The 20,501-nt window shown below is 33.7% G+C and overlaps 1 long non-coding RNA gene across 1 annotated transcript in view; it reads right to left on the bottom strand.

Moving 5' to 3' along the window:
• Nucleotides 1-20,501, bottom strand: part of LOC105722020 (uncharacterized) — a 44,359-nt gene that overhangs the window by 2,057 nt on the left and 21,801 nt on the right. Inside the window, exon 3 of the long non-coding RNA XR_001108466.2 lies at nt 1,015-1,059. This is a non-coding gene — a long non-coding RNA (uncharacterized LOC105722020). The remainder of the gene's footprint in view (nt 1-1,014; nt 1,060-20,501) is intronic.

The raw sequence follows: 20,501 nt of genomic DNA, 5'->3' as shown, positions 1-20,501 counted from the left end.
GCCCAGGAAAACTTCTCCAGTCACCTGAATTGACATATTATCTTTCCTCCTGTGTTCCCACAGTGCATTATGTTATTATTATAACACTAGCAACATTTTGTTTTGGGTCACATATGTACCTTACACCTATCTGATGCACAAGACAAAATTCCCTCTTTCCTTGAGGGGAGAATCCCTGTGTCTTACTCAGAGGCATGCTTCTGTGAATGTTTGTCACAATGCATACAAAGAGTAAGTATGCAAGAATTGCTTGTTGAATTTTAAGCAAATATTTTAAAATTGCATAAATATGGATGCATATTACTGCTAATATGCATAATGAGTCTGTCAAAGGTGTGGCCAAAATGTTCTAAATATAAAATATTTTTATGCTTTGCCATTTATAAGGAGAAATTCATGACTCAGCAACCAATTTTGTAAGGGCTTCCAATGACTCATAAAACTATTCCAAAAGTTCTAGAAAACTTATGTTTGAAATAATTTATACAAAAATTGTTAGGAAAGCCCTAATTGGTACCTCCCAGAGATGTTGAAATTAAATGCAGTAAGAAAATTCAAAGTCTTATAGGTGTTATTAACAGTGGCATTTTTATTAGCAAGATAATCTGTTCAATTCTATGGAAGATACAAAACTGAGAAAGTCTTAATAATTGTAAGCTAGAGACCTAAGATTTTAATGCTTGACTTTTTTTCCATGAATGCTCATTCAGTCATTCTTTATTTATTTATTTACTCTTCAGTTTTTAAAAAATGTCTATATAGTTCAGGAGAGATGTCAATCTACAAAGAAGGAAACTTGGCTAGGTTTTTTCCCGCCATCTACTCATTCTCTTTGTCCTCTAACAATTTATGAGTTGGTCGAGTATATCAGCTTTCAGATTTGAGCATGAGTGCTTTCTTGCAATAGTCCCATTAGCCTTGTAAGGCTGAACATGTGAATAAGAGGAAGCTGAGTGTATTTTGCAGCAGGGTTTTCAAGCATCTCTCCACAGCAACTGTGTCAAGTATACTCACAGCAGATGTGAACAGTGCATGTGGTGCTGTTTCCGAAGGCTCTATCTGCAAATCAAAAATACTTATGATTAGAGACATAACAATTTTTACTCCACTTATTTTAATATCTTTTACAAACTTAATGAAACAACTCCAGCGGCGACAGGTCAATGCTGAAAAAAGAAATTAAGTGTGCAATGAGTGTTGCTCTTAAAACTTAGAAGCTCCCAAATTATACGTAACTCAACATTTCTTGAAGGACTTTTACCACCCTGCTAAGTATGAGTAAATTGTGGCAACACTTTCATAAATGCCAGGTTATGAAATGATTTGGGATTTAAAAATATTTGAATTCCAAAAATTAAAAAGTGAGCAACAAATAATATCAAGATAAATTATTTATCAATAGTCATTTTAAATGTCTCTGCAATCATTTTCCTATTTTATAAACATCTATACTGCATACCATCTGCTGATGCTTATTTTAATTCATAAAAAGGCTATGTTTAAATCAAAATGTAAGTGACAGAATCAGAACAAAAGGGAAAGGGCAGGAGAATAAAGTGAATAAATTCCAAATATGACTTCTAAAGGCAGACAATATAAAAGCTATAATCTTAGTTTAAGCCTTACACTCCTTAAACACAGTAATTACAAGACATCTGCTGGGAACACAGCTTTGCTATTGGATAACCTTAATTGCCCTGTAATATTTCCTGACACTCCCCAAAATATGCCCCATTGCTAATAATTCATTCACATTTCAGCACCATTATTAGCTACTAATTCAAACAATCAAGACAAAGACAATAAATGGATGACCTTGAACAATTACCCACTCAGTGAACAGAATTTATTTTGTGCTTTTCAAAGATGTGAATGCTTTCCTGCGACTGTGAATAGCACTCCAAAATCAGGCAAATGCAGACAAGAGAAAAAAAATCATGGCATAAATGCAATGTTCCTTCTCTGATATTCTTAGAGGAATAGTGTTAAAACTTACCCACATATTATGTTTTCTCTAAGAAAAATAAAAGGAAGTATGAAGTTCTAGCAAGAAAAAAATTCTCCTTATAATAAATAGAGATAATTTAGTCATGAATAGTCAAGTATACATTCAGTTATTTCCTTTTTGTTTCAACCTGTGAGAACATTTAAGAATCACATAAATTCGGAGCCAGGAAAAACATTCACTACTCACAGCAAAATGGTGGGAGTTTAATGGACAGCTCCTCAGGGGGCTCCTCTTGCAAAATATTTTAAACACAGTCTGCCAAGTTAACACTCCCTCCCCCTCACCACCTCCTTGTTTCTCAAGAAATTTGAATTTTTAAAGAAATGTTGTACGCTTGGCCTTTTCTAATATGGAATGCATTAAGAGAAAACCCATAAATAAATGCTTACATATGTTTGTGAGAAATAAAGCAGACACCTCAAATTGATCTATTTGCCAACAGAGCAGAGGGGGAACAGGCACGACTGAAATTAAGGCCAGGGAAGTAAGAAACGGTACGGGGAACCTATGTTATGTTTCTCGGATGTGTTGTGGGGCATAATCTGGTTTGGTGTGATCCAGTTATAAACGCAAGAAGAAATGATGTAGGAAAATGGGTTAAGCAGAGGCATTTCAGTCGGGAAAGAGCTTTAGCATTTTTTTCATGGTCTGAAAAATCCCAGCAAAAATATTGAGTTCTTAAATACACAATCAAACGAAGAAAAGGCAGGTTTTAAATTCTCTTGATAACACGTGATCCTATAAAACAATTGTCATAACATTACAGAAATGAGTAAAATATATATGTATAAATATATATATCAATCATATATTTTGTATATGAAAGCCTCTAATTCCTTCTCTGCCTTTTCCTCCTCCTCTTTTTCTTTGTCCTTTTCTTTTAAAATTTTACTCTTACGGAGTTCATTATACTTAAAATGTATAATATTATAATTTTTCCCAGTGTTTAGAGAAAAGGTCTTAGAAGACAATTATTTCTAATTGTGTCACATTCCCCGTCCACCCCAATGAATGTTTGCCAAGCGTTTGAAAAGTTCTATGATAATTTTTCACATAGGAAAAAAACAAAAATATTACTTATGTAAGCATTTTATATACATTTAATTCAGATTTTTTATTTTAATTATTTCTGCTTAATTACAGATAAAATAGAATTTACCCATATAAACTTTACCACATTCATTTGTTTTGGAAACTTTCTGTGTTCAAGACTTTTTTATTACAGCATTACAGACATCTATATTAGACCATATATTATGTAATACAGAAGAAACATTATTTGATTGTATACAAGCAAAAAGAAACTCAACCAAAATGATAAAGAGACAGGTTAAAAAGCTGAGGGTGAGAGGTTGGAAGAACCTGAAACATTTCTTCTTCAACACTTGATAAGAGGTGTACAAAATACACAGCAAAAGAATCAGCCAGAAGAAAGCCAAAGATGATAACATATCACTGGGAGATTCATCTAAGTCCAAAGGCGGTTTCAGGATCACTAATTATGCAAAGCACAGAGTGGGAAAATAATGATCAATTATCTACATGTTGGGCCATATACTAGAGGCTTTTCATAAAATAGGTTTCCCTTTGAAGACATTACACTTAGAATGACAAAATTATACCCAGTATAACCCAAGTTTTCTTTACAAGCCTCAAGGTAGGTGTTAATAGGGTCACTGTTGAATGTGTACACATGTATGTGCATCTACAAGAAGAATTTCAGCTTGCTTCCCTCAAGTTTTCAACTTGCTATTTCTGGAAAACCCAGAGGAGAGTCTTCTGTGTACTTCACACTAATGTATTTTCATTCCTTCCCTTCTTCCTCCACATTTCCTTTTGGTACTTAAAGTCCCTGGAAGGTGCAATCTTCCTCTCATCAACAGCCTCTGCTCTCAGTGAGAAAAGCCAATGTGCACACCAAGGGCATGATCACCCTCTGCTCCCTGACTATCCAGCCTTGAGATTCCCAAGAGTTTCTGGGCCTTCCTATCGCCCTCCCCACTTTAGAGCAATGAGTACATTCTTCTGTCCTCCAACTCATGCTGCATATTGCTCTACACAAAACTGAGCGAACCCTGTGTTTTTACAAACTGCCTCCTGGAACTGGTGTCTTCCTGTAGGGTCTAGACCTGAGTTCATTCCACAGCTCAGAGACTAGGCCACAGGCTATCTTTTTCATGTTTTTTTTCTCTCCCTGTGGCTCCATGCAAACATTTTCACTTCATGCAAATGTCCTCGTGTAAATAACATTGCATGCTTATTGCTTTGAGCTTCTTTACCTATGGTTTCTCATTTGATCCACAAAAGAAGGTGATGATGCAGCTGCTCCCATTATCCCCAATTTGCAGACGTAAACTGTAGTTTATCAAAGTTGAATGACTTGGCCAAAACCACTAGGTAGTAAGTAGTTGTGTATGGCCTCAAATCATGCCAATTCCATAGGCTAGTCCTAGAGTCGTCTGGATTCCTAAAATAGTCACAATTTGGGGTATGTTGGAATGTCTGCTACACATTTGAAATTATGGAAAGTAGTGTAAAAGATTGTGCTGATCATAAGCGGCCATATAAGAAGGGGTCAATGCAAGGAAAAGACAGCCCCAGAAAAGGCTCATGAATCCTGAATTTATTAAATCCTTGCTACTTGTTTTCCTTGGAATTACTAAACTTTTCAGCATGCTCAGGTCAAATGAACACCTCCACACTGCTGAGTAGAATCTATGAGGCTCTTATTGTAATCCCTTCACTAAAGAAGCAAATTTGGGTACCATTAACCTAATCTAAGAATTAGATTCATGTAACCTGCTCATGGCCATATAGAAGTTAAGTGATGGCCAGGTGCGGTGGCTCACGCCTGTAATCCCAGCACTTTGGGAGGCTGAGGTGGGTGGATCACGAGGTCAAGAGATCGAGACCATCCTGGCCAACATGGTGAAACCCCGTCTCTACTAAAAATACAAAAAAAATTAGCTGGGTGTGGTGGCATGTGCCTGTAGTCCCAGCTACCCAGGAGGCTGAAGAAGGAGAATTGCTTGAACCTGGGGGGTGGAGGTTGCAGTGAGCAGAGATCGCGCCACTGCACTCCATCCTGGTGCCTGATGACAGAGCAAGACTCTGTCTCAAAAAAAAAAAAAAAAAAGAAGTGGCAAAGCTGAGTTTCAAACCCAGGCAGTGAGGCCTTCTCAAAAGGAGTACCCAGGCAGCTAACTTAGTGACATTGCACAGTAATTTATTAAGAAAAAGAGACATAAGCCTAATTGATTGTGTGTGGTACATAATTTTCCAATGTATTGTTTCTCAAAAGAGTAACATCCTAATATCTCTACAATAAGCTTCAGATTATTTCAAAACAAGGGCCATGGTCAGAATAATTTAGTAGAGAAACTTGATTCTTCTATAAGAAGTCATGTGGGGAACATTAAATGCTTAGCATACAAATATTATTTAAAGTAGGCAAATGCATATCTTAAAGTGACCTTTAAATGGATATTAATATTTTTCTCCAGCACTTCTTTCGGGAAAGCCTGACTGCCTGGGTTTGAAACTCAGCTCTGCCACTTAACGTCTATATGGCCATGAGCAAGTTACTTAACCCTTCCTTCTCTGTAAAATGGGTTGTATAATGCTACTTTCGTCATATACTTGGTAGGAAACTTGAACAAGTTCACATGTGTAAAGTATTTAGAGCAGTATCTAGGCCATGACAAAGTCTCTTTAAGTTGATTTTTTTTAATTAATGTAAGAAAAATGACCCTAGGCTGCTCAGTTGAATCAGACCAGCAGGTGTCCCTGATTTTTCTGGAGTCTAATCCAGTTCTGCCCTCAATAAGTGTCTAGAGTGAAACTTCCGACATAATGGATACAGAATAAGGAGTAGGAATGAATTTCAGACCACAACTGTAATTTATTTATATCTTTGGAACTCACTAAATCTCATTCCTTACTCACAAAACTCTTGATGTTTGATTTCCATTCAATTTTGGCGAAATGTGCATTTCCCCATACAAAGAAAAAGGTCCAGGATAGATAACTGGCTATCAAATATCCAGCTCTTGCTAAATAATATTTTGATGAGACGAAGGTAAATTAATCAGATTCATAGTGATTAAATCTCTTTAAAAATGCACACATACACATAAAGGGAAAAGTGAACGAAGGCATTGTAGAAATCCGTTTCAGCAAAATCCTAAATATCACTCCACAAGCTCATGAAATGTCTTGGACTTGTTTAAAATGGATGCGTTGTTGAGCTACACAATTCTTTTTCACTTTAGAGACACTCAAATACATTTATATATAAATTGCTTTTTCTATAATTTTTTTAAAAGAAGAAACCCTAAGTGAGTTTCTTTTTAATTTGTATAACAAAAAATATTTATATCCACTTAAAGGTCAATTTTAGATATGCATTTGTCTACTTTAAATATTTGTATGCCAAGCATTTCATATCCCCAACATAATTCCTTATAGAAGAATCAAAGAAGTTTTTCTACTACATTATTCTGACCATGGCCCTTGTTTGGAAATAATCCAAAGTTTATTCTATAGATTTTAGGATCTTACTGTTTTGAAAAATAACACACTGGAAAATTATATACCACAGTCCATGAGGCTTATTCGTTTTTCTTAAAAAATTGTTGGGCCATGTTATGAAGTTAGCTGCATGAGTATAAAGACAAGGGGCATCTCTCTTCTAGGATGAATAAAATCCCTGGAAAGATAATGAATTGTCCTTCTTATTTGTTTTCTTCTTCATCATCTTTAATTTTTTAAATAATTGTTTAAACTGAAATTGTGTAGATTAAATTATTTTTGCTTACTTGCAGTTTTGACATTTTCTTTTCAGAATACCCCAAAGTTTTCAGCTAAAGTTTAGGTTCTAAGGTTCTAGTTTTAACTGCATACTTTTGTTTTTCTCATATTTCATTTCAGATCCTGGGCCAAGCTCGAATTAGATTCATGTTTTCTCTGCTTTTTTGAAAAAAGTATTCCACAATTTCTATACAGCTATGGATTATGTATGTTCAGAAAGATTTGGTGAGACTAAAAAGACATGCTGTACAATATGAACCTCGTAATTTATGCTACAAAATTCTCTGTAAATTGTTGCCATTTTTAAAAAGTAAAGTAAAAATAAAATGCATCAAGCCTAGCATGAGGATAAATGAATTTATTTAAATAACAAGGACTTTAAAGAAAACATGACTTCAAGCAAAATTACCATTCTGCATGACAGATCTCATTATTGCTGCATATTCAGTGTGTTTGACCAACCTTCAGTAGTGTAAAATGCAAAGAAAGGCTTGTGCAATCACTTTATGAAATATTTATTTAGGAAATGAAAGCCCAGTTCCATTTATTAATTGTATTTTTTAAGTAAATCATTTGGAAATATCCAAATGTTATTATTTTATCCAACAAATAGTGCTGTTCTTTGATCTCACATCTTAAACTCTGCCTACATGAAATACAGAATGCTTTGGATACTACCGTGTCACAAGGCTCATGCTCAAAAGTATGTTTGCATGGATCTTAGAGATATCAGATTCCTATTTCTCACTTTGGAACCTAATGTTGCCAGATATCAAATGAGTAAGCTCAGGCAATACCACACATGGGAGCTTGTCAACACTCCAGAGAACTGTAGAACAATCAGATGGGTCACTTGGAAAAACAACTAATAGAAGGAAGCTGTGACGTCAAAAAGGCAAGATCTAGGTTCCAATTCCAGCTCTACCATTCATTGTTCTTACCCACGTTACAGAGTATTAAGAATTATTGTCATTTTAGGTCTGGATACTAGAGTAAAACTTTCTTTACAAGGCTCAACAAAGAGTAAATCTATGTCTATGTGTGAGAAGGTAAGGTCATGTGAGGCCACCTGGGTCTTATGACAGGGCTTAGGAACACTCTGGTCTGGATGCCATGCAGAAGATGAGAAGTGAAAGCATTGATCCTGACCAAATGAGGGAGTTCAGAGAATGAGGTAAATAGCAGCTAATGAGAATGTAGCAAAAGCTTGTTTTGAAATAGAAACCCATCAAGTTTTGACAAAGTCTACAAAGAAGACAGATGGATACAAACATCTTTGCAAAGAAAGCATCTAAAAGTTAGCAATAAGTAGTTCTAGTTTCTAAAATAATGTAAGAATTCTCACCTAATTAAATTGAATGTTGGCAGGGATAAATCTTATGAACTATTATTGATGTATAAATTTAAAAGTAGATTATAGAACAAATTTTATTCCTGTGCATTAGGACAAAGCATGCTCACTTCATAGTGCCAAAATTTGCAAATAAACATATATAACATATACATTATAGATTATATTTGTGTATGTTATATATGTATATATGTTTGGAACATATATATATATTTTCAAATAAACATATGTAACATATACATTACATTTGTATATGTTATATATGTATATACATATGTGTACATGTTATATATGTTTATTTGCAAATTTATATGTAGTGTGTGCATGTGGTTTTATTTTTCTAAAGTTACTTATTATTGATTTAGCTTTGCATATACTTGTGTCTGTGTTTACTGTAATACTTATCTATTCAGTAGATACTATGCTGGGCACTGTGTTAAATATTAGGAATCCCAAAATCATGTCTGCTCTTGAGGAGCTCTCAGAATGTTTAGTAAAGACTTCATCAACACACATAGACTTAAACTATCATGCACCAGGTTTTCTAATAGATTTATGTACAAAGCACTATGGAAAAACAAATGAGGAAATACTTCTGGTTGAGAAAGAGGAGGACCCATTTTTAAAGATACACAGAGAAGATCTGTGATTGGGGCATTGAGGAATACAGAATATTCCATGCATTCTAAAAATTTTAAAATACTGTTAAAAAGACTTTAGCAATTATTTAGTTCAATTGCTTAATTTTAAACATGACTGAAATGAGAGTTGGAGCTGTTAAGTAAGGTGTTGAACGGCACCAAAAATAAAAGGCAAAGAGAAATAAAATACAAGGATTTCCTTGGTTTTCAGGTCACCGGACTTTCTGTTTCACATAGGGACTCTATCCCTGATCAGTGGCCCTGCCTTCACAAATCCTACCCGTAAGTCCAGTTGAGATCAGTTAATATAAGTACAATTTAAGCCAATTAATACATGTCCATTAGTGAGTAGGAAAACACTTAAACTCAAATCTCAATTTAAAGAAGACAATAATTCAAACAAACACCTACAAGTAATATTTTTAGTTGTTGTTTCAAGATGTTCCCATTTACTTCACTTGCTAGGAAATAAAATGTTTGTCTCTATACTATTTACTTTGGCATAGAAGAAGTATAGTACGATTTCTTTTTTATTAAAATGCCAGAAATCCTTAAATGACAAGTGTTATTTATTATTTAGAATACCCCTTGAAACCCATAGCCATCTGAAAACTACTTGCTAGGATCTGGCAACTTTGAATTGGGCCTTTTGCCATTTTGACAGATGGTCAGAAATATAAGAAGCCAAAATACCATATATGTGCACTGATTGTGAAAGTTTTGGGTGTGATTCTCAGCTTAATCACCCACATGGCTTTCAATGCTGATTTACATGACCATGATTAAAGAGAAGAGCATGGAAAAAAAAAACAGCTCTTCATTTGGTAGTTAGATATAGATGCTCAAGTTCTTCTGCTGTCTTGTAGTTCTCTTAATAGATAGTCCATATTCATTTTTAAAGCTACAGAAGGGTGCATTTTGAATATTTGTAGACTTCTGTATATTTCAAGCATATGCTTTTATTTGGATGTACCTTAATCCCAGAGCAGCCAGACAACAAATTTGGCACTCAAGTATGGAATGTTATGCTCTCAGATGGTATGAGCAGAACATTTATTGATTTAGATTTAATATCTTTCTTATAAAAATATATTTTGTTGCAAGTTTAAATGTTGGTTACATGGTTACTCCAATTTGTACTTAGGGTTTTAACAGAATAACAAATAGCTCTTTATGTTATTTTGGTCACTTGGAATAACTAAATTAGTTTGGCCATATGGTGAACAAATGCCAATTATTAACTGCTCATTGATTAGCTATTACAATAACACAAATATAATCATATTTGGGTCAATTTAATTAAGTTATATGAACTCTACCTCTGCATTATACCACCTATATGATCTTTTTTAAGAAGCCAGTGATTGAGCTCAATTAATTATCACTTTCAATATAACTAAGATGAATACAGTTAGTTTGTTAACTAAATGCTGATACGGTTATTAGTATCAGTAGAAACCTTTTACCACATATTGATTATATATAGCATATTAATATAATTTTAATACATGCTAAAATGTATTCAGTATTTCTATCATGAAAATTGTCAACTTCTACAAATTTTTTTGATTTCCATTAAGTGTGATTCTTCATTTTTTTCTTTTCAATCATTAAATGAAAAAAAGCTTAACATTTCAACAATTATTCTAATATAGAGCAAAAAAAAATACCTATTTTTGCCTTTAATTTTAGCACACTGATTATGATTCAATGTTAATGTTAAAGTTTGAAATATTAAAGGATCAGATGATAAATAAAATGTAGTATCTTATTTTCTTATTTATTTTTATTAAATGAGAAAGTATATAGTTTTATGGGGCATAGTACTACAGAATCTCACTAGATAATATATGGTACACATTTAAATAAATGAAAATAATCATTAAAACTTCCTGTAAAATTACTACACACCAAATAAGATAACCATACTGACTGATCTTTTCCTTTGGGGAAATGAAATAGGAAAGATGATTGGCCTGGCTATTTTCCTGTCTTCATCCAAATATCAGGAGTATAATCATCTCCCAACTCCTCCGTTCTTTCTCCAATTTGAAAAATCGCATGTGGGGGAAGATCTGGCATATCATGTGAAATATAAGTTATATTTACTAATTTTTCTTCCCACCCACTTGCCCTTCATAATGAGACATTACTTGATTGGTTATTTGAGGATAGTGGTAATTGAAATGCAAATAGAGATCCTCTTTTGCACTTGAACTGACAATGATGTACCTCAGAGCTTAATAAATAAGTCACAATGTAAATTCTTTAGAACTAAACAAAGGAAAGCATAAACAATCTAGATTTTTTCATATATGACTCAAATTTTTACAAGTCTATAAAAGTTCGACCTCCCATTAGTTGGGTGGGATGCAGAATTAGAGAAAGGTAGTTTAATTTTTTCAGTCTTTTCACTTTTGGCTCAGTAATGGCTAAACTGGAAAGAAAAATGGAAGGGAGCAGTTCTTAAGTTGATTTGTCTAGTAGATTTTTCTTCTTAACCTAATCCCTACCTATATCGTCTAAAATAACAGTGCATCATATCAAAAGAACTTCAAAGATTATCTAGGTTATTTTCAGAGGAAGTAGGTGCTTTGTCACTATATATATATATATATATATATATAATGTTTATAACAATCTGTATGTTAATGTTAATTGTATATAATGTTAATTTATAAGTATATAGTCTTCATAGTTTGGTAGTACTGCTTTGGCATATAATAGCATAAAATATGTAGACATATTGATGAAGTTTTAAATCCGATCAAGGAAACTTAGATGACTTTTGCTAATAAATGGTGGGGCAGAGTTAATGATATATCCTTGTGGGGAAGTTAATACATATAAATAAAATCATAGAAACAGAGAAGGAACTATCATAGTAGATTATTATAATACTGTACATTATTTTATGAAGTTTTCAAGCAGATAAACATCATCTAGTTTCTTTACAGACAAAAAAGAAAGTTCAAACCTTGTATTAGATACTGAATGTAACAGAAAAGAGAGGAATTTTTAATATGAAAATCTTCTATTTATTTCCAGACGATCTCTGTGGGCTAAAATTCATTCTTTATCTTACAGAGAAAAAGAATAAAGTTTAGGATTTTCAAAGGTCATGGCTTCTAATAGCCCAATGAATACAGTTATAAAACCTACATACAGAATTAGCATCTATGTGAAGTTACATCAGAGTACAAGAAGAAAATGTGTTAAATATTGTTCTTTAAAAAAGTCATTCTATTATAATTTATGATTCTCACATCCATTAGTATTACAGAAATGTCACTCAATAATTTTATGTTTTAATCACAAAAATGTTAAGCTTAGAATAAGATTTTTTTCTAACTGGTGAATTGTTTTTTCTCTATTTCCTCATGCTAGGGAAAACCTTAGATTGCTGATGTTAATACATAAGACAGGATTGATATTACTATGAATACCTAAAACAGCTGATCTTTGATTTAAAATGCTTATGATGTTTCTATAATTTAGCCCTAAGAGGAAAAAATACACACACACACACACACACACACACACACACACACACACACACAGAGGCTCTCTTGAGTTTTACCAAGTCTTCTACTTGAAAATAGGTAGAAAGACAACTGGAAGGGGACTGCAAAATATTAAAAGCAAAACTACCCTCTGTTCTCTTGATATCATCCAAGGCATCTTTATTCCTTGGCTACTCACATTTTATAACTTAACATGGCAGATCTTCCTTTGCTGTCTCAGTAAGAGAAGAAAGGTACCAAGTTTTAAAGTAATGAATAAATCTACAACTTTTAACAAAGAAAACACTAGTATGTTAATTAATATCTTACTGTATTCCCCTGAAGTCAAGAGATGAGTCATTTTTCCTATAACGTTAGGCCTTATCTGATAATCAAAGTGACACAATGTGTGGTCTGTTTCACTGAAGATTCATTCAGCATGTTCTTATTTAGAACTCCGTTTCAGTGTATAATCTCGTTTCAGGTCATGTAGTTCCCACATTGTACTATGGCTTACTATTACGCATGTTAGTCTTCTGGTAATTGATATTTCATCGAGGTTGGCTGAGCTCACAAATGGGCACTAAACTTTAGAGGTCATGAATTTTGCTCTTTGAAAATACTCATTTGCATTAGTTTGTATTTTCATCCATTTTTTACTTGCTTAGCTTGAGTTTCTCCTGAGCACCAATATTCCTTTTTTCTACTTTTTTTAATATGCCACTTTGGGTGAAGTATATTTGCTTATGTGAATTAGCTTTTCAACATCCTCAGTAATGAATTTTTTGCATTGTTTGTGTTTTCTTCAATTCTTTGCCAAAATATGATGCAATTTGTACGCTTGAGTTTACTAATTATTCACTACATTGCCAAATGGGTCTATCATTCCAAATTTTATTATATATTTATGAAGTAATAGAGCTCTATATAGACAACTAAGGCACAATAGTGCAAAGAAATTATCAATTCAGTTGCTGATTTCCCTTTTTTCCAAATTTGTTATGTATCAAGAAAATGTTTAAAAATAGTTACTTATTGCTTTTAAATTGTTCCTTAAAAAGCCCACTTAGCATCATGGGTGCAGGATGAATTTTATTTCTTCTTTCACTTGTTACTGTGTCCTGTGTTACAAGTGCTTATGCTAGAAGCAAAATTTCTTCAAGGTAGCATTAAAGAGGTCGTGATATTTTAAGTTTAGATTCAGGAAGCACCCTGATGTCCTTGGAAGTGTGTTGCTGTAAGAATTGGCAAACATAACTTACAGATGTAATTCACTTTAATAAATGCATTTTGAAAATAAAATGAGTTAATTAACTTTTTACTAGTCTACTGTGCTTCTCAGGCACTAGATATTTCTGCTTTAATGAGATCGTTTGAATTGAACTCCAAACATAAAACTATGTTTGCTTCTTTTATTATTGCTACGCTATTCATTGGATGATGTGATGGTAAATAGACACTTTCTTTCAGAAGCTGGTATCATTTTTGTGCGAATTTATAGGATTAATAAATGAAGATGAGTCTTGGAAATGCCAGATATAGGTGATGGGGAGGAAGGCAGCAGATCACACTGCCATGTGTGTACCTGTGCAACAATCTTGCATGTCCTTCACATGTACCTGAAAACCTAAAATGCAATTAAAAAAAAAAAAAAGATGAATCTTTAAATTTTTGCATAGCATTTCAGAGGTATTTCTATAGTTTTAAACTCTCTCCTGGAGACTTGGTTTCAAAATCACGTTGAGAATTAGCCAGACTACTCTGTCACCTCCTCTTTCTCAGCTCTGCATGTAATACTTGGTTCTTTCTCATTGTCCTTGAGGGACGTGGAGGCACCCATGTACATTCTGATGCAGCTTACATCAAAAACATACAGTAGAATACATGTGTAGGAACACATTTGGCATGAATGTTTATGTACCTATAAGGCATACGTTTGTAATTTAACCTTCATTAGCACAGTTTTCAAATGTGAAAAAAAATTCCTGTAAAATTGAATTTAAAGCAAACATGGTTTCACTTGTATTAATACTTCTTTTTCCATCAGTGGGAGGAAAAACCCACATATCAGAGAATTAAACTGTAGAAAGGATTCATATCACTACTAAATTTAATCTTCTCTCAAAAGGTCTAACGGGAGTGAAGGATGTTCACAGAAGCAGAGGAAATAACATGACAGGTTATAAGGCACTAAAGTGCTCGGCAGGCCTCCTGGAAACACTTTGCTTTACTCTTTCTTAGAAAGCAAAGGATGATATTTAAATTTTCTTTGTTTCAGCATTTTTTTTTCTATTCAAAAAGTGCTGTGCAATATCTATAACTATAATTTCTTGAGTCCCCATCATGTAACCCTTGGTCATCCACCATGCAAAGGAAGCTTTGTTATCCCTATTTTACAGATGAGAAAATGTCAAGGTTGGGATTTTTTCCATGCTTTGGGCATGTAATATATTAAACAAAACACATATTTAGGAACCAAAGGCAGCTTAACTGGCTTTAGAGCAATGTTTGATTCTTTTCTTCGTAACGACTGCTTAATAACTGTTGTTTAAACTTGTGTTTCCAACCTCATCTATGGTGATCTTCCAAATCACCTATTTTGTTGTTATTGTTTAGAATCTCTCAAGTCACTCATTTATTCATTGGACATATAATGATTGAGCTCCTGGTATATGCCAGACACTGTGCTGGACCTGCTCTTCTGGCCTGAAAAATATCTTTCGTATTTAAATATTTCGTATTTACAAATACCAGTGATGATATGGCTTGGCTGTGTCCCCACCCAAATCACATCTTGAATTGTAGTTCCCACAATCCCCACACAATGTTGCGTTGTGGAAGGGACCTGGTGGGAGGTAAATGAATCATGGGGGCAGTTTCTCCCATGCTGCTGTTCTTGTAATAGTGAGTGAGTTCTCACTAAATCGAGTTTATAAGGGGCTTTTCCCCCTTTTGCTTGGCGCTTCTCTTTACTGCTGCCATGTGAAGAAGGCCATCTTTTCTTCCCCTTCTGCCATTATTGTAAGTTTCCTGAGGCCTTCCTAGCCATGTTGAACTGTGAGTCAATTAAACTTCTTTCCTTTATAAATTACCCAATCTCAGGTATGTCTTTATTAACAGTGTTAGAATGGACTAACACAAGAGAATACTAAACTTAACTTTTGAGAGCCACAAACTCCTGTTCTTTCATTATTTTTTGTTATGTAGCAATAAAATATAATAGATAAGCTAAGAACTCTCTGAATATTTACCACAAAATCTGAAAAGAGTACATTTTGCATTTCTAGGTTGTTCAATTGTTATGCCATAAATCAAATTACATCAAATACTTTAGCCATAAAAAGGGACATATTTATGTCTTTAAGAAGGTATCTTGTTTCTTCTAATAGATTGATTCTGACAATTTCATTGTGAGTGTAGTTACATAAATGAATCTTCTTTTCCTTTTTCTATTAATAAAGTGCTTTTAGAAATAAATTACTTCAATTTGTGAATAATGGATAGGGACATTAAACACAAGAGTGTGAACTGTTAATAATGACTGCAAGTCACTTATTTTTGCCCAGGAATTATCTCATAAATTTTGAAATTGGGAACTGACTACTAAGTTTCTCTGTATTTCTCAAGGTAAACCAATAATAAATTGATGTATTATACTAAATTGAATAATGAAAGATTCATGATTTGAGGGCTCTCCAACAATTTTATAGTGTTTAATTCCAACTGATACTCTGCTTATTCCCAGAATTAAATCAGACTATGGGTCTTGTTTCAATAAAGGAAGTAAAAATGTCTCTAAGTATTTTTGTGCAGACAGGGATTTAGGAAACTGTTGGTTTTTGTAAAAGTTCTTACAAAACTGCAGCAAATATTGTAACAGTGAGCTCTATGATGGCCTTTCTAGAATGATCGACAGAACACTGTGGTACTCATTTGCCAGGTGAACTACTACTTTCTAACACGGAGAGGAAGATTGAGAATCAGGAGTTTAAACTGCAACTGTTGAACGCGAGAATATGTTAACTTGGCTGTGATGCAGGGGTCAGGAAGCCCGAATCAGGCTCCCTACCTGAGAGAAGCTTCTACCCTGGAAACAGAGTCTGGTCACAGTTAAAATGCCATTAACATCCAAGACAGTAGAGACTGGACTCTGGTCTGCCAGGACTTGTGACCACCCTCGGGGTCTCTCAACTTCCACAAGGCTGACTCTGGCATCTCCATGACTTGACAACAGAGAACAGCCATTAATGGTAAGTTGTTTTCAGCCCTTTGGTACATCTAATTGAAGAAACTAAATTTACATTGCTAATCACGATTACAAGGGAAACTGAAAGTATACTTTTTAACTTTCCATACTCTGCAGAAGGGACAGGTACACAAAAATGTAGAGTACTAATTAACCACAGCTAGCAGAGTTTCTGTAGTGAATAAAATCATTTTTCAACAATAATTAGAACAGAGTAAGGGAGAAATAGTGTTACAAAGTATCAGGAAACTTAGTGACCTAGACTCTGAAAGGTAGCCACAAGTTTTTAAACTGTATGTAGACGTTTTGTGGTGACTTTTGATTTTTTAAATTTAAGAATGGTGTGAAAACAATGAGCATTCAGTAGACACTACACTTTCAGTGAAAAATATTCAATAAATGATGTAAGACATTCAACCCCTTATTATAAAATAGGCTTTCTGCTAAAAGGGTTTTTGTCCAACTATAGGCTAATGTAAGTGTTCTGCGCATGTTTAAGGTAGGTGGGCTAAGCTGTGATGTTTGGTAGGTGCATTAAATATATTTTCAAGTTATGGTATTTTCAATGTACGGTGAGTTAATCAGGATGTAACCCCAATCTAGGCCGAGGGGCATCTGTATGTGATTTGGAGAATGCATACTTCATACATCATTAAGCTGTACTAGCAAGCTGGAGTTTATTTAAAACCATTACAGTTTATTTTAAGCTTTTTTCTATGAGACATGACTACTAGAATGGAACTTTAAAATTTTTTTCTTTGGAACCACAGAATTTGCTACTATCTTGCTACCAGGTTTTCTTCTGTCTCTACATTTCTTTCCCCAGGTTCCATACCTCTTGCTTTAAATAACAGTATTTTAACTCCAAAATGAATATATCCAGATCCCAGATCTCTCCTTTGCATGCCAAACTTGTGGTCACAAATTCAGATACAGCCTCTCCTCTTAAATGCCTCATGAATATGCCTTGGAAATAGAGATCTGATAATCCTACCAATTAGAGTAAGAACTAATCTGTTTCTTTCTTATTCCCCATCGCAGTAAATCATGCCACCATTCATCCAATTACAAAAGATAGAAACTTGAATTTCCGTTTTGGACGTCACGTTACATCACCAAGGCACTAGCCCAATCTGGTTGAAAGGGTACCTTTGATTTACTCTTTCGAGCACAGTTCTTCCCAAATTTTCCTCATCCCAATAAATGTAGGTGCCTTCACCATCTACCTGATTGCTCAGGCTAAAAGTTTTGGAGTCTCTCCTGCTGCTTCTCTTTTCCTTATAACATGCATCTAATCTATAAGCAAGTCCTGAAGTTCAGTCCTCAGAATATACTTCGAATTCACCCACTCTTCTGCATCCCCAATGCTATTCCTTCATTCAAGCAATCATCATCTCCTCCCTGCTTTACAGAAATGGACTCCAAATTCATTTTCTACCTTCTACTTGTCACTCATCTAATCTATTCTCCATGAAGCCAATAGAAAACCCTGGCTACTGCATGAAGATTAATTGCAAAACCTGTTTAATGACTGAAAAGCCTATTATAATTCATTCCTGTCTATCTCTCACACCTCGTCTCATTCAACTCTTCCCCTCATTCACTACACCACAGTCATATTGGAGTTAGACAGCTCCTTACAATAAAATTTCCTCTTTTTTAACTCAAAAACCTTCATTCCTACTGTTCCGTGACTCATGGCATCTAATCTTTTAGAAGAGCCATAACATCGGTTCTTTGAAAGATTTTGTGTCCATCATGTCTAAATGAGCTTCCTCATTAAACTCTTTGATTTCCTTCTGATTATTTTCTCCTTCTGAACTATTCTCCATCTTTCTTCCTCATTTGACTTTATGAGTGCACATGGGAAACTGTGTAATATTATTGTTTCAGTATGTATCCTCAGTATCTAATAGAGTGCCTAGCATGTAGCAAGTGATTAATAATTATTTATTACACATTCTTCCAAAGGGAAATGCTAACATCTCAAAGTGTAAGATTTCTACTGATTTTCATATATACACATATATATACAATGTATATGTGGATTAATATTTTATATATACACATATTAATTTAAAGAGTTAGAAAAGCATTAAGCTTTCTAAATATTTGTGTTGGCATGATTTATCACACTCTGACAGGTAACTCCATGCCTTCTCTGGTCAGTGACATACTGCAAGGGAAAGTGAGTGAGAATTTCACAATGGAAAGTGATTGCAGTGGTTTCTGTGTGCCTGATGATAGGGACTTACTAATTATATTTTCAAATTTTAAAAGTAAAAATGCTCAAAAAATTGATAAGTGATCAAAAAAGATGCTTGGAATCAAATATGGATTAAAGATACCACAAAATAGATGTGAAACAAATGAGAAAGTGGCAGAGCTAACCCCTATTTTCTTTAGAGCTACTCATTGGTCATGTTAAGAAGCAAAAGTAATGACACTCTAGTAAATTCTAAACAGAGGCTAGTCAAGCATTTGAAATGATCATGAAGACAATTTTTTTACAATATGACAAGGCTGAATTTGGGCATTTTGAATATACATTATCCACCTTTGAGCCTTATAACATTGTATTCAGTTATGCAGTTATTTAAGCCATCTTGATTAATATATAATAATGTTTCTTATTATAAAATAAGTGCCTTTTATCAGAAAATATAAGATATTGATAAACAAATAGAATAACTGAAAATTATCTGCAATCGTGCCGTCTAAAGATGACTTATATTTGTCACCACTATCTTCATACATACAGTTAAAGGTATTTAACCAAAATGGGATGACTTCAAATTGACCAATAAATGTTCATGAACACCTGACATATTTGTCTAAAAAGCAAGAAAAAAAAATCACAAATAAAATATTTCCATTTTAAATAATTGATATTTATTAAGATGCATAATTTTTAAAAATGCTTATAATGAGCAGGCATTTTGTGCTAAAATGTCGATAAACATTTTCCCATTTAATACTTAAATAAATCCATGAAGTTCCTGTTTTTGGTTATTCTTATTTCACAGTGAAGAGACTGAGGCTAGGAGTATTAAAGGAGTTTGATGAAATCATTGGGAAGTTGAAAAATGTCAACCTTCCTACCTAAATGCAACGTTTTAGTATTCTCAATTAGAATTTTTTAAAATATATGTGACCCCCAGTTGCACTTTCTTCAATGATAGGGATTTTAATTGTTAAGAGTCTCAGATTCTAGGTCTTCTCACAAAATTTCTTTAAAAGATAAAGGTCGTTTTAGCCTTCTGTGGTTGAAGTCTTTCATCTGTAAAATAGCATAATAGTGTTTATATTTATAATGTTATTGTAAGGATGCGGTAATACATATGAGAGCATCTAGGAATAAATATAAAAGTCACAAAATATAGTTTTTTTATGTTAAGAAACAGGAAAAAAAGTATTCATTGTGTGCCCATGATACAAAAAAATTGTCTTAGGTGCTATGCTTATTCTTTGATTTTCAAAACAAGTGTGGTGTGTGAAGTATGATTTAGTTGCTGCATTTTATAAATGAGGAAATCAAGACTTAGAAAAGGAGGCGGTACATAGTCAAATGCTAAAAATAAAAATAAAACAACAAAATAACAGAACCAGATTCAACCCAGGTCCAGCTGACTTTGAGCTGAAGAAATACCTGAGGTTAATGTGTTGTCTCAACCTGAAATTGTTTATTTCCATCAAAGAAATGGCTGAAGATCTGCTTTTCTCTGGGGATAGTATAATGAGAGATCTTTTGAAAAAATTAACCAAATAACCAAATAATTACTGTTAATATGCATACTTAAAACACGCAAATGTAGACATGTACACACACCAGCTCTGCTAAGCTGTATATGTATGTAAACTATGTTTTTTCAGTATACATATATTCAAAATTTGAGCTACCTCATAAGTTTTACATTTTAAAAAGTTTTAAAAAATTTATCAG

Source organism: Aotus nancymaae, unplaced genomic scaffold (genome assembly GCF_030222135.1).
Source record: "Aotus nancymaae isolate 86718 unplaced genomic scaffold, 86718_ANA_hifiasm-v0.15.2.pri h1tg000039l, whole genome shotgun sequence".
NCBI lineage: Eukaryota > Metazoa > Chordata > Mammalia > Primates > Aotidae > Aotus > Aotus nancymaae.
This window is presented reverse-complemented; position numbering and strand designations above follow the sequence as displayed.